Source organism: Herpailurus yagouaroundi, unplaced genomic scaffold, assembly GCF_014898765.1.
Source record: "Herpailurus yagouaroundi ecotype Mexico unplaced genomic scaffold, PumYag 251, whole genome shotgun sequence".
NCBI classification, from domain to species: Eukaryota; Metazoa; Chordata; class Mammalia; order Carnivora; family Felidae; genus Herpailurus; species Herpailurus yagouaroundi.
Window position 1 is genome coordinate 1,381,474 of NW_024412468.1, and position 14,680 is coordinate 1,396,153.

At 49.3% G+C, this 14,680-nt stretch overlaps 1 protein-coding gene across 1 annotated transcript in view; it reads right to left on the reverse strand.

Annotated features, from left to right (window-relative positions):
• Positions 1-14,680, reverse strand: part of MMP12 (matrix metallopeptidase 12) — a 45,175-nt gene that overhangs the window by 30,197 nt on the left and 298 nt on the right. The gene's annotated exons all lie outside the window — the stretch shown is intronic.

A 14,680-nucleotide genomic window follows, 5' to 3' on the forward strand; every position in this document is an offset into this window, starting at 1 on the left:
GGGAGGGAAAGTGTTGAAAAGTAGGAGGCCAGGAGAGCCGGCCGTCCCTGGGAGCTGGGTGTGGGGTGCGGCTCTGGCACTGCCTTCCCGTGTCTAAGCAGCTGTCCCTCTCTCGGTCAGGTGTCCAACCTACACTATGCATTTGACCTTCTCACCCAGTAGCCCCCACCTTCCAAAGGAAATAATACATTTCACATTATACTTTGAAAAGCACTTAAGAAGGCAACGTCCAAAATACACCCAAAGAACCAAAGAAATGAGAAAGCGAACCCGTGTTCGCCCATCTTAGCAGTAAAATAACGGCATCTTATTCCTGGCTTGATTTGAGGGCTACTGGAGAGGTTCAACATTTTTACACTCATGCTTTCCTTTGCATTTCCTGCTCAGGTCGTTAGTTTTCACATTTCTTTCTTTCTTTCTTTTTTTTTTTTTTTACTGAGTTAATTTCTTTCATCTTACAAATCTGTAAAAGCTCTTTTATAATTATAAAGGAAATGACTCTTTATTTATATTCACAGCCAATATTTTCTCCTGGTTACCATTTTGAGTCTATTTATAATATCTTACGGCATTCCAAACAGTGGAGAAGGTTTTTTATGTGATAATACCTGCCCATCTTTTCTCTTTTGGCTTTTAGTTTTCCTACATTGTTTAAGTGCGTCTTCTCCACTCTTAAAGTGACCGGCATATTCTCGTAAACTTTCTTCTAACATCTTTTATATTTGCTTGTATACAGCTCTTACATACGGATCTTTAAACAAAGCTGAATTTAATTCTATATGTAGCATGAATAGGAACCTAACGTTTTTCTTCTCATAGCCAATTGTCCCAGGATTGCTTTTCAAATTAACCATCAAGTCCCCAATAGAATTAAAATGCCACCTTTGTCCTACACCAAGTTCCCTTGTACGCTTGCCTCTTCTTAACTTTCATCTTGCTATAGATTAATTCCTAAGCTCTTGCTAAAATCCCCATTTTGGACACAGGCCAGAGTTTCTTCAGGTTCCTGTAAGTGTGCATATGATTCACTACTCACAGCTGTCTAGACATGTCCACTGGAAACAAGCCTGGTTTCCCCGAAGCTCTGGGACCATACAGCTGTCCGGCCGAATAACACCGCTGTGGCTCTCGGTTCCACATCCATCTCTACGTGGGCTCTTTCTACAGGTTAACCCTTTCTAAACATGACTCAGCTAACGAGCAACATGTTTGAAGGCAAGTAGATAAAACATCAACATCTGGGTTGTGGTTACCAGGGGTGCTGTTTCAATGTGGACGCTGGGTGAATGCACGCTCAGTGCGCAATGTTGGTTCCGCACTGAGCACGGGCTGTGTGACAGGTGCTTCCCAGACACTGAGGATATAGCAGTAAACAGAACACACACCAATCCTTACCTCATACCATATACGGTCAAGCACACGGCTCGCTTAACATTCACATATGCATATACCTCTGTAACCGCCCCCCACGGCAAGAGAGAACGGTCCCAGCCTCCCAGGCTTCCTGTTCTCCCTCCCTCCATGGGAAAGACCCCCCGCAATGTAACTACTACCTGATTGGTATCAGTAAATATTTGTTTTGCCTCAATATCAATAGAATCCTAATATGTACTATCTCGTGTCTGACCTCTTTCACTCATGTTGTCGCGCGGAGCTGAAATGTATTCTTTATGTTGTGTGGTATCCCATTTTATGAACATGTCATCAGTTTTTTAATCTATTCTAGATATGTCATTATGTCCAGTTTGGGGATATGGAGAATAAAGGTGGTATGGACATTCTTCTAAATGTGTATGGGTGATCATATAACTCATCTCATTTCTCTGAACTCAGGAATGGATTGGGCTGGTTCAATTATACATATGGTATATTGATATATACAGTCAGTTATATATAGTCAATTATACATACTATCTATATAGTATCATCTATAATATGATGTCTTCGTGTCTTTTATCATCCTGAACACCAAAAATTTGGGGGGGATGTGTGATGGTATCTGTCCACCTTTTCTCTTTTGGCTTTTAGATTTCCTGTGTTGCTTATAAATCTATCTGTATGTTTGTACATATAATAAATGTATACATGTGTTACATAAATGACAAAGAATTCATATACAAAGTACATAAAAAACTCCTACCGATCAATAAGAAATTGGTAAGACAATTCAGTTTTTAAAAAAATAGGCAAAAACCTAGGACACTTCATAAAATAGAGACTATCTAAGTGGTCAATAAGCATATGAAAACCTAGCAGTCGGGAGATGCAAATTAAGATCACAGTGAAAGACGAGTACCCAAGCTACCAGGATGGTTAAGATGAAAATGTCTCAACACACTGCCCAAAGCCAGCTAGAGATTTGGAGTATCCCCCATCAAAGCACCACCAGCACTGTTCACAGAGGTAGAACAATGAAATTTGTATGCAATCATAAAAGTCCTCAAATAGCCAAAGCAATCCTGAAAAAGGAAAACTGGAGGCATCACAGTTCCAGATTTCAAGTTATATTATGCAGTGGTAGTGATTAAAACAGTACAGTACTGACAAAAAAAAAACCAAAAAACAAAAAACAAAAAAACGGACACATAGATCAATGGAATGGAAAACACACACAGAAATGGACCCATAACTATATGGTCAATTAATCGTTGACGAATAAGAAAGAATAACCAATGGGAAAAAGACAGTCTCTTCAACAAATGGTGCTGGGAAAACTGGACAGCAACGTGCAGAAGAATGAAACTGGACCCGTTTCTTACACCATACCCCAAAATAAACTGAAAATGGATTAAAGACCTAAAAGTGAGACCTGAGGCCATAGAAATCTTAGAAGAGAACACAGGCAGTAATTTCTCTAACATCAGCTGTAGCAACATTTTTCTATATAAGTCTCCGGAGGCAAGGGAAACAAAAGCAAACATGAACTATTGAGACCTCATCAAGACAAAAAGCTTCTGCACAGTGAAGGAAACAATCAATAAAACTAAAAGACAACCTATGGACTATGAGAAGATATTTGCAAATGACATAGCTGATGAAGGGTCAGTATCAAAATATATAAAGAACTGATACAACTCAATACCCAAAAAACAAGTAAGCCAATTACAACAATGGGCAGAAGACATGAGTAGACACTTCTCCAAAGAAGACATCCGGATGCCTAACAGACACATGAAAAGATGCTCCACATCACTCATCATCAGGGAAATACACATCAAAACCACGATGAGGTACCACCTCACCCCTGTCAGAATGGCTCACATTAACAACTCCGGCAACAACAGACGTTGACGAGGATGTGGAGAAAGAGGAACCCTTTTGCATTGTTGGTGGGAATGTGAACTGGTGCAGTCACTCTTGAAAACAGGATGGAGGTTCCTCAAAAAGTTAAAAAGAGAACTACTCTGCGACCCGGCAATTGCACTACTAAGTATTTACCCAAAGGATACAAAAATATAGATTCAAAGGGTTCCATGCCGTCCAATGTTTATAGTAGTGTTGTCAACAACAGCCAAATTATGCAAATAGCCCAGTGTCCACTGACTGATGAATGGATAAAGGAGATGTGGTATGTATACACACACACACACACACACACACACACACACACACACACACTGGAATATTACTCAGCCATCAAAAAGAATGTAATCTTGCCATTTGCAACAACATGAAAGGAGCTAGAGACTATAATGCTAAGTAAATAAATCAGTCAGATAAAGACAAATACCATATGATTTCATTCATACGTGGAATTTAAGGAACAAAACAAATGAGCAAAGGGGAAAAAAAAAAAGAGAGAGAGAAACCAAAAAACAGACTCTTAACTATAGAGAACACACTGATGGTGGGGTGCCTGGGTGCCTCAGTTGGCTAAGCGTTCAACTCTTGCTTTCGGCTCAGACCATGAGCTCATGGTTTGTGGGACTGAGTCCCGCACTGGGCTCTGCACTGATGTGTGGAGCTTGCTTGGGGTTCTCTCTCGCTCTCTCTCTGCCCCTCCTCTGCTCTCACTCTCTCTCAAATAAATAAACATTTAAAAAGAGAGAGAGAACACACTACCAGGGGTAGTGGGAGGGGGGGCGTATGGGGAAAACAGGGGATGGGGATTAAAGAGTACACTTAAAAAAATTTTTCAAAAGAAGAAAAAGAAAATAACCTCATAGCTCCAAAGGTTGGAAATGGTTTGCAAGAGTCAGAATCTCCTACTTGCCTGGGAGCTGCGTCAACGGGTACAACCATTCTGGGAGCAAAATTGGTAATATCTATTAAAGCTAAACATGCCTTACAGCTGAATAATAAATAGAATTTTTCAAATTTAAAAAATACAGTGTATAGTGTATTTGACGTTTACATACCAGGAAGAAAAACAAAGCAGTGACAAAGAGCAGAGAGGACAGGGAGAAGTCTGAGATGTGTTTTCAGGGACACGGCATCTGCCGCGTGGCAGGTCTCATGTAAGTAACTGGGTCTATAACAGAGGGACAGGATGAGTCACCTGTTGCTCATGCGTTCCCAAGAAGAGACGGCCCATTAACTACCCCTTGCAGCATCGTGGGACGGGTGCTCCTCTCCACCTGGCATGGCTATAAGAAGGGGCATCTCGAAGGTCTGGAAAATTCGGTCCCGTCTCCAGTCTGAAACTGTGCAGGAAGGCAGAGCTTTGGAAGGAAAACTGAAAATATGAAGCCAGAGGCAACGTCACGGAGCCCATGGAAATGTGACAGGCCGCGTCCAATGCTCCCAGGCGAATTTTGACTTTTTCTCGAGGCAGAACTGACACAGTATTATGCTAGAAAACAAACACAATCTTTCTTTCCAAAAGAGGGAAGGATGAAGAAGGAAATCAGTCTTGTCACAAAAGTTTAGGGTCCGATGGCCCTGAGTCATGTGCCAGGCTTTCTAATGCGCCAGCCTCTCGGTCTCCAGGTCTGCTGAGAGCGGCCAAACGGGTCTTGGAGCCGGGTGTCATGCAAAATCTGAGCTGTATCAGCCCTCCCAGGATTGAGGAGCCAGAGAGCGAGCCTTCTGCTAGGCCAGCCTCAAAGGAAGAGAGAACAGGAGCATCCTAGGCTGATCTCCAAACCATACTCTTCGGGAGCTTAAATGTTACCAAGTAATTTTCAGTCAGGCATGCCATTACCCTAGAGCAGTGAGTCAACTTCTAGTTCAAACAGAAAACTCTGGATCCCTGGGACGTGGGGAGCTTCAGTGATATCTGTAATATTTTCTTTCTACCGTAAATAGACTATTTAGGGTAGACATAAAATTATAGAAACAACGAATGCAACAAATTATTACAATATACGTTAAATAGACGCATCATAATACGTATCATATATAAATATATAATAGATTAGTTTTTAGAAAAATAAAGAAAACAAGGGCGTGAGGCAACTACCACAAACTCAGAGCATCTAACAACACGCCCACTGCCTGGGTTTGCAGGATATGAACTGGAGTTTGCCTTTTGTGACAGTGGATCGCGGGTGGCAGAGGCGAGGTCCGTGACTGGACGGTGGATGGTGGTGGGACGGAGACCCACGGGGAGGAAGTCGAGACTGCAGAGCGGAGGCCGCAACCAGAAGCCACCGCCCAGAGGTACGAGCACTGGAGAAGCATGAGGAAACTAAGCCACAAGCAAAGTACGATACGAACAGACGGCAGGACACTCCCCCACCAGGGCTCCGCTCTCATGTGCCGCACGGGCATCCGGTTGGCCAGGGAGAGAGCTTGGCGAACGTGGAAAGCAAGGGCCATAAACACCTGATTACAGGAGATTTATTGAAGGTTCCTGTTTGTATCTAGTTCATGTTAGGCACTGCCAGGCTCTAGCAAACCATGGACAGTAGAAATGAGTGATGCAATTAGGTTGGGGGGAGAAGGACAAAGTGTTGAAAACACCAGTCTAGTCGGCATTTCAAGCATCCCGAATGTGGACTGGAATGGACACAAATGCTCCGTAATCAGCCAGATAAGATTGTCGGGTGAGAAGAACCAATGGGAATTCTTGTCCAGGTGACAACACTCAGACGATGGAAAGCTGTCTTTTTTCTTTAGCTCTTTCGAAGCTCACTTTATGAGTTGCTGGATTATTATCATCCCTGTTGACACGGGGCGGGGGGGGGGGGGTAGGCGAGGCTGAGACCGTCTGAGACCGTACCGCCCCTAACTGGCAAAATCAAGGATCTGACTGTAAGGTCTGGTTCTCTTCACTCTTTTGACAGTGGATTATCAAAGAAGAAAACTACATCCATCCATTCAAAGAAACGTTAACGAATGTCCACTACGTATCAGACGTTTGTTTAGGCACTGAGCAGTGGTACACGTAGGATGCAACCCACTTTTTATTTAGAAATGGTGATCCCTACGTGACTTCCTCACCGTCCTGAAAAAGAGAGTGTGGCTGGAATCAATTTTGAGAATAAAGAGAAAAAAAAAAAAAAGAACAGTAAAAGCAAGCATAGCCTATATATCAGAAAATTTTGTCTATGCAAGGCTATTTTCTAAGTGGAATTGAATGACAGATATATAAATTGTTTGGTGCTGAAGGATGGTTTCTAGGAGCAGTTTACAACATACTGCTGGCTTACAAATTTTTTGTGACATTAAATTTTTACGAACTTATTTTCGTCTCCTTTACTGATGTATAATTTTCATACGGTAACATGTGTATTTTGGTGAATTTTGGGAAATGGACACAAAGCAGCACCACAACGAGGACGTAAACCGCGTGTGCGGCAATATCAGCCGGACGGCAGCGGGGGCACCCCCACACTCGCCCTCCCCACCTGCAGACACGGATCCAACACCACCACCCGGGCCAAGTCCGTTCGTGAGAAATCCGGAAGGCAGCTGAGTGGCTCCTGCATCCCAATGAGGGCAAAACTGGCAGGTACTCCCCAGAGGACGCCCCTCCCCGGATCGGCACGGCGGGTAAGCAGAAAAGTGCCAGCTCCCAGCACCTCCCTTGGGAGAAAAAGACTAGACACTGTTCAGGGGGCCGCCAAGGAGCTGGTCTCTGTCTGGCTCCACTCCAAGCACTGGCAGGAAGGGGCACAGGTGCGGAGGCCCGGGAGAAGGAAGGGTGCGGTTGGGACGCTCATCACTCCGCCCGCCCCTGGCTCAGCGCCCTCACATCGCAGTACTGGTGCACAAAAGACATACTGATAACTGATGCCCCCCAAAGCAAATGCGACACCTGGGCAGCAGAAGCCGTCCTGAGCCACGAGCGGGTTCAGAGGGAACTCGTATCTGAAGTCAGGCGGACTTTGCTGAATGAGTCTGTCTGCTGACTCCAGACACTCTTCCTTGCCTGTCTCTGGTGGACTGAGTCCGGTCCTCTCCGAACCCAGGTCCTTCCCCCACAAGACGGGAACGGCAGCAATGTGTGCACCTGCGACCTAGGGAAACACGGTTTGGGCTCCTGGCTGGAGTGCGGAACAAGAACAAATATAAGCGTCTCATCCGAATCACTGGCTTCAACCCTGCCTGAGCCGGAACACGACCACTAGAATCTGAGAACACGAGCACTCGCCTGTCCTCGCCCCTGACTTTGGCCTCAGAACCTCCAGGTTTGTGCTAGAGTGTGGGCATCTAAAACACGGCGGTTGGCCCCAGGGAATAACCAGAGTTGAGAATCCCATGTTGAAATTCTCGGTTCTGAGAACTTGAATTCTCTAGTGACAGGAGACTCAAGCTTCATCTCTTCTCAGCTGTTTCCACCTCTTTTCCCAAGATAAGGCAAAGACTTGGGGACAGGTCGCCCGTGGAGAGGCGGGTGACATCCACATCCACACTCTGTAGAAGTGGCTGCAGGGAGTCAAGAACCACGACCCTGGAGGGTCCTGGGGGGCCCATGACCCGATCCCGCTGCCCCCATGGAGGTGGGGGGCAGTAAGGAGCCAGTGACAAGCACGAAGAAAGACCGAGGTCAACTTACTGGCTTACTCTTACGCACGGCACAGGACTCACAGTGATACGAGCCCCACGGCTTTACGAAGGATGGTCAGGTCTTTGTGACCAAACTGCTGGGCTGAAAACTGGGCAGACGAGTTTGTGGGCAGCTTAATGAGCGGATTATAGAAGCTCTGTAACGCACATTATGTATGAATTCTACAAAAATAGTCACTACAAGTGCCCCAAACTATTGTGTCATGCAAAGGGATTAATCCATTGTCTATATATAGACATGGCTTTTATCCCCTGTCTTAATTTTATGGTGACCATTGGAGAGGAAGTGAAGCCATTCCTGGACACATGAGCCATTGCTGATAACAGAGTGAATTTACAGTGAAATAGCTGACCGCATCTTCCTAAATAATCTGAAACACTCTACAGCGGGTACTGAAGTTTGAAGAGTTCTTATTTTTCCTTCCTCTTTTGCAGAAGACTCTGAATGATCTAATTTAGACTCTTACACCTTTGCTTAGCTGGCGTGGTTTAGGTGGGGATGAGAATATCTGCATACATGACTTAAAGCAAGTGGGCCTTCAGCGGGCGAAGGGAGGCCGCAGGTACGGGCTGGGCGCTCTGAACGCCCAGCTCACAGCCCCTGTGCAGCCAGCGCCCAGCATGGTTTTCTCAGCCAAGGCCGCCACGCTGCTGTGGACACCTGACCTGCCCTTGTGGCCACAGAGGTGCCACGATGCTCGTGGGCTGGCAGATGGTCTGGAGACACGGGCACTGGAGGTCTGCCCCAGCGGGGCTCCGGACGCGGGGTGCTCAGCCAACCGGCAGGATCCCCTCGGAGGGACCTTGGACGTGAGCAGCTCAGGCGGGAGTGGAATCTACAGAAGCACGTGTCCAAAGGCGAGTGACTCCCTGAACAGCAGGTGACACGGAGTAATGATGCCCAGTGACCTCCAAGGAGCCAACTAGCACAGAGTCCTGGGCTATGAAGTGAAATCCCGCGGGGGGAGCACCAGGGAGGATCCAGTGGACGCCCACCTACTCCTCGTCTAAATACTGAGAGGTTATAAATCCTCTCTGATCCCCGCCCGACAGCCCGTGGCAGAGGTGGGCTCACGGGCCGTGGCCCCACAGGTGCCAGCGGTCCGTTGGCACGAATGTGGCACACGTCTGCTGGGGCAGGATGGAAGCTGGACTCTGGCCAGGACCCTGGGAGCCGCGGGCCCTGTCCAGACCTGCGATGGGGGCTCACGCGGCTGAGCACTTCGGGCCCCACCCCCCCCCAGTGCCTCACTTTCCTGACTCAAGATCTCCAGACTACGTGACACCAACAGAGGAGCAAAGGAGAGAAGGTATCTGGGGGCCATCTGCAGAGATGCACGCATCAGAGACGAGGGGTCTCCCCACCACACGCACACACGCAGCCACACCCCAGCCGTGCCTCTCCCAACGCGGGGGCCGCGTCCATGTGAGCGTTCCTCTTCAGATGCGGCTCACTCAGGGGGTAAGAGACTTTCAAGACACCTTCTAGGGATGTCATGTAGAAAGAAAGCTTCTCTATTTCAGTGTTTCCATATTCAAGACTCCCGACAGCATGGGGCCCAGTTTGGGGCCCAGACGGTGGCACTGGCTGTGTGCCCGTCTCCTCCAGTCCACAGCAACCTCCCCATGAACTAACTCCCTCTCTGGGGTACCCCAGGCTTTCCTGCACCCAGCACTCGAGAGGGACCTAAGGAGAGGGCACCGGATCATGAGAAGTGACACAAATCAGTTTACCTCTTTCCTGTTCAATTTGTGCACATATGTGTGTGCACACATGTGTGTGTGAGCATATACACGGCTCTCACCTCCCTGCCATAATCCAAGTTTATGATCTTAGCCGAGAATACGGAATAGAAAACAGGCAATTATATGGGAATGCAAGCTGGCGTGGCCACTCTGGAAAACAGTATGGAGGTTCCTCAAAAAACTAAAAATAGAACTACCCTACGCCCCAGCAATTGCACTACTAGGCATGTATCCAAGGGATACAGGTGTGCTGTTTCGAAGGGGCACAGGCACCCCCATGTTTATAGCAGCACTATCGACAAGAGCCAAAGTACGGAAAGAGCCCAGTGTCCATCGATGGATGACTGGATAAAGAAGGTGTGGTATATATACAATGGAGTATTACTCAAGCAATCAAAAAGAATGAAATCTTGCCATTTGCAACTACGTGGATGGAACTGGAGGGTGTTATGCTCAGTGAAATTAGTCAGAGAAAGACAAATATCATATGACTTCACTTATATGAGGACTTTGAGACACAGAACAGAAGAACATAAGGGAAGGGAAACAAAAATAATATAAAAACAGGGAGGGGGACAAAGCATAAGAGACTCATAAATCGGAGAACAGAGGCTTACTGGAGGGGGTGTGGGAGGGGGGATGGGCTAAATGGGGAAGGGGCATTAAGGAATCTACTCCTGAAATCATGGTTGCACTATATGCTAACTAATTTGGATGTAAATTTAAAAAATTAAATTTAAAAAAATGCAAAAAAAAAAATCAGGAAACAGGCAATTATAATGAAAAAAGGAGTCACACCCTTAACCCAGACCTAAGGTCAGCCGAGGCTTCCCAGATTAAGTGACATTGAAAGTGAGATCCGGGGGCACCTGGGGGGCTCAGTCGGTTGAGTGTCCGACTTCGGCTCAGGTCATGATCTCATGGTTCATGGGTTCCAGCCCCGCATCTGGCTCTGTGCTGACACCTCGGAGCCTGGAACCTGCTTCGGATGCTGTGTCTCCCTCTCTCTCTGCCCCTCCCCTGCTCATGCTTGCTCACTTGCTCTCTCTCAGAAATAAACATTTAAAAACTTTTGACAAAAAAAAGAATAAAGTGAGATCTGGAGGTTGAAGAGGGAGTTAGCTGGGACAGGAAGAATGGCAAGTAAGGGACAGGTGTGGAGTCTTCAGGAAACTCAAGCAAGAATCAGAGAAGCAACTAGGGCGCTGGGAAGGGGGAGGGACGTTAGGGGATGGAGCGCACGGAGCCAGAGACGGCGGCAGGTGCACGGGGTCAGACCCTGTTTGTAAGCCACGAGGGCGAGTGTGCCTCTAGTCCCGACAGCTGACTGGAACCACCGGTGGGTTTTAAGCAAGGGAGTGACACATCGTTCAAGAAGGAGGAAGTGCCCGGACCCTCCCCTCTCCTCCCTGAACAAAAGCTATGACTAGTGCCTGACTTTGGCCTCTGGTGTTTGCACTCCCGACTAACTTGGAGCTGATTTGAAATTTTGCTTTTCTGTGAATTATTAATAAAAGAAAGCAACGGATAGGCCCTCATTTTAAAGTAGAAGGAAGCAACCGTTTCACCTCTTTAGATCATGTTCTAAGTAGAATTAACTGAGCAAAACGATGCCTGAGAAAACAAAGGTTTTAAAATTCCGTTTTATGGGGGGTTTTTTCCCCAGTGTGTTTTGAATAATCTATATAAACTTGGAAAACCTTCTCCATTTTTCTGAAAGGTTCTTTCAACCTAGAAGGTACTTCCGTCTCATTCACACCCAGCCCTGACATTCACGTGACGAGCACGAAGGAACAGTTTCTACCGACTTCTGGCCGATCGGGACCCCTCCGGCACACGTGTGCACATGTGAGGTCTACCTTCAGGACTATAAGCATGTCCTGACATCAGAGATTACCATGTCATCGGAGGAAAGAAGGCAGAGGAAGGAAGCCCGGCCAGGAAAGCACCCTCGGGGCAGGAAGCCCCATCTCACACCGCAGGAGTTGTTGCCTCTTGCTGTGAGGCCCGTGGGCGTCCGCTGGACGCGAGCCCCTGGGGTGTCACCCACAATCTGCATTCCCGGTAAGGACCCCGTGTGAGACACACGCTGCCTTTCGAAGGAAACGAAAAGGAAGGAGCGAAGATTTCATTTTCCCATGGTCAAGGCGGAGCGCGGGGTCGGGTCGGGACGAGGGAGGGATGAGTCAGACTGTGGAGGAACCCACGGTCTTCCATGGAACCTCTCCCTTCCCTCAGATCGTCCCCTGTTTTAGATGTGGGCCAACCTGTCACGAAGGAAACACTGATCAAGGAAATTTTCTACTTTAAAAAAAAAATTTTTTTTTGTACATTTAGTTGAGAGACACAGAGAGACAGAGCACAAGTTGGGGAGGGGCACAGAGAGAAGGAGACACAGAATCCGAAGCAGGCTCCAAGCACCGAGCCTGATGCGGGGCTCGAACTCACAAACCGTGAGATCGTGACCTGAGCCGAGGTCGGACGCTTAAGTGAGCCACCCAGGCGGCCCGGAAATTTTCTACTTTTGACGTCTGTGGCCCTGCTCCTGGGCTCCCACGGAAGCCCTACGTTAACATTTGACATTTTGCAATTTTTTACGTTAACATTTAACATTTACCAAGGTCAAAATGATTCCGTGAAACCTCACGGCACGGGCTCTGTTTCTGCCCCGAGCACACATTGCAGATCTGCTTTTTTATTATTTAAAAAATATTATTATTATTATTTGTTAAAAAAAAAAATAACCAAAAAGCAGCATTCTAAACACAAAGGTGAGAAAAACCAAAAACCTCCCTGGCTCCCTTAAGATTACACTTGAACATACTTGCACGTATTGAAAACGTAACGTAAAGTGTGTAACTTTCTGGAATGTCCCTCGTGAGGATGGTTTGTAAGTCTTTCTGTAAGAGCCATACATAACCCTGTGCCAAATGTCCCCTCCCGGGAGCCTCTCTCCGTTGTGAAAACCGTGTAACCCAGGCACCTGTCCCTACCGTGGCTCGGATAACGCTCTTTTCCATTCTCTGTGACATTTTTAGAAGGTTTGTCCCCCGCGGGGATGCAGCAAGGAGCGAGAGCACGGCTGTTAGTTGTGAAGGCCAGCGCACAGGGCAGGGTCGCCTGGGTTCGCAAAGGACCTGGATTCTGTCCGTTTCTGACTGGTTCTGCACGGATGCCTCTGGCCCCTCCCCAAGCCCGCCTTCTACGAACACGAGTGACACGCGAAGTGAGTGTCCCTGAGGTGGACACGTCCAGCCCGGCAGTGTCACCTCCCGGGAAGGAGTCACAGTCTCGCGGCGAGAGGCCGGTTCCGAGTCCCTCCAGCCCGGCCAGGTGGCGCCGAGGCTGGGACCGGGACTCCACCACCTTCGACCCGCAAATGGACAGACAGCCCCCGAGGGCCTTATCTTCATGTGAACCCCAGATCCGTCTAAAACGTGTTGCTTTTACTTAACGTTTCCGACTGTTCTATGTGCGAGAGTCAAAATAACCCAGTCTTCTCTGTGCGCGGAGACTTGCTGTCTACAGAAGGGCCCCACGCACAGCCCAGGTGTTTTTCACAACCCGGGACGACCCTTAGTCCACGGACACGGGGTCCACCGGACCAGCCACCGAGGGGATTCACCTGGGGGTCATTTTGCTTTTCAGACTTCCTTTCCGCCACCGTTTGCTTCCTTGCCGCCGTCGGCAGCCTGTCCTCCCTCCCGTCTTGGCCAGGGGGCCGATAACCTGTGTGGGCTGCGGTTTTCTCCAGGGTAAGGGGGCTTAGGAACACAACTACCGCCAAAGTCAGACGACACGCGGGACGTAGGACGGACCCGCGGCCGGTTCGCAGCTCGCTGTGTGCTAAGTGTTCTCCAGAAACGGGAGTCTTGTGAAGGTCGAAAGGTCCAACAGACTTGGTGAACGGACCCTGCCCCGGGGGGGGGGGGGGGGGGGGGCGCGCTACCCGCCTCCGTGGGGCGGACGCGAAGACACCCGGGCCAGCAGTCGCGGGCAGAGGACGGCGCTCCGGCTCGATGTTCTGTGTTTGCCCGCAAACATCCTTCCCCCTTGCAGAAGCAAAACGCAGCCTTCCTTCGTACAGAGCGGCTCGGCTCCCCGCTCCCCGGGGTCACCCAGCTGTGGAACTGAGCGTCGGTTCGGGTCCGGGGTGGCCGAGGGGCCAGGCCAGGAGAGCTGCTGGACTCTTCCCGGCCTGTGACTCCCTGGTGGGGCAACGGAGGCTGGAGGCAGGGGGTGGACTCGTCCCTTCGCCGCCCGACCCACGCCGGCCCCCTCCCTCCCGCGTCTCTCAGGCCCGTGTGGGCCTTGCCGAGGTGGCGCTGGGTGGGAGGGTCCCAGAGCCTTCCCACCAAGGCCCCCTCTTACCAACGCCCCGCCCTCCACACGTGCCTTAGGGGGCCTCCGGATGGCGCACAGAGTGGTGGGGGAATCACCCTCCATCCCTCCCAGGGAAGACTGCTGCCCTAACAGGCAAAGTGCGTTTTCTCAGGGCTCACGGCTGATCAGCAGGACGGCGGCCCAGGTTTCCTAACGCACAATCCACTGGTGGACCGTTGGGGCGCACGGCCCTGCACGGGTGCTGGGGCTGCGATGTGACAGACCAGGTGGGCAGGGGACAGGGTGGCTCGTCCGGGACCCACCCGCAGTGCGAAGAACCAGGGGACTGGGCTCCACGGAGCAACGGCAGGTGCAAGGACCCTGAGGCAGACGTGAGCCTGCTTTGTGCCAAGAGCAAAAGAAGGGCAGAGGACAAACGAGGGATAAATACTACGCGGCGCGTGGGGTCCGAGGAGCAGACTGGAGGGTCAGGCACCGTCCTGCTGCGTGACGGCCGGTGTTTGAGCAAGACTGCTGAATGCCCCGGCGCGCTCCTCCAGGAGGGCTGGCCCCTGGAACCAGAGGGGCGTCCCGGAGGGTCGCCAGACAGGGGTACACAGGCGGTCCTGGAAGGACTGGGTTTGAACGGCACGGGTCC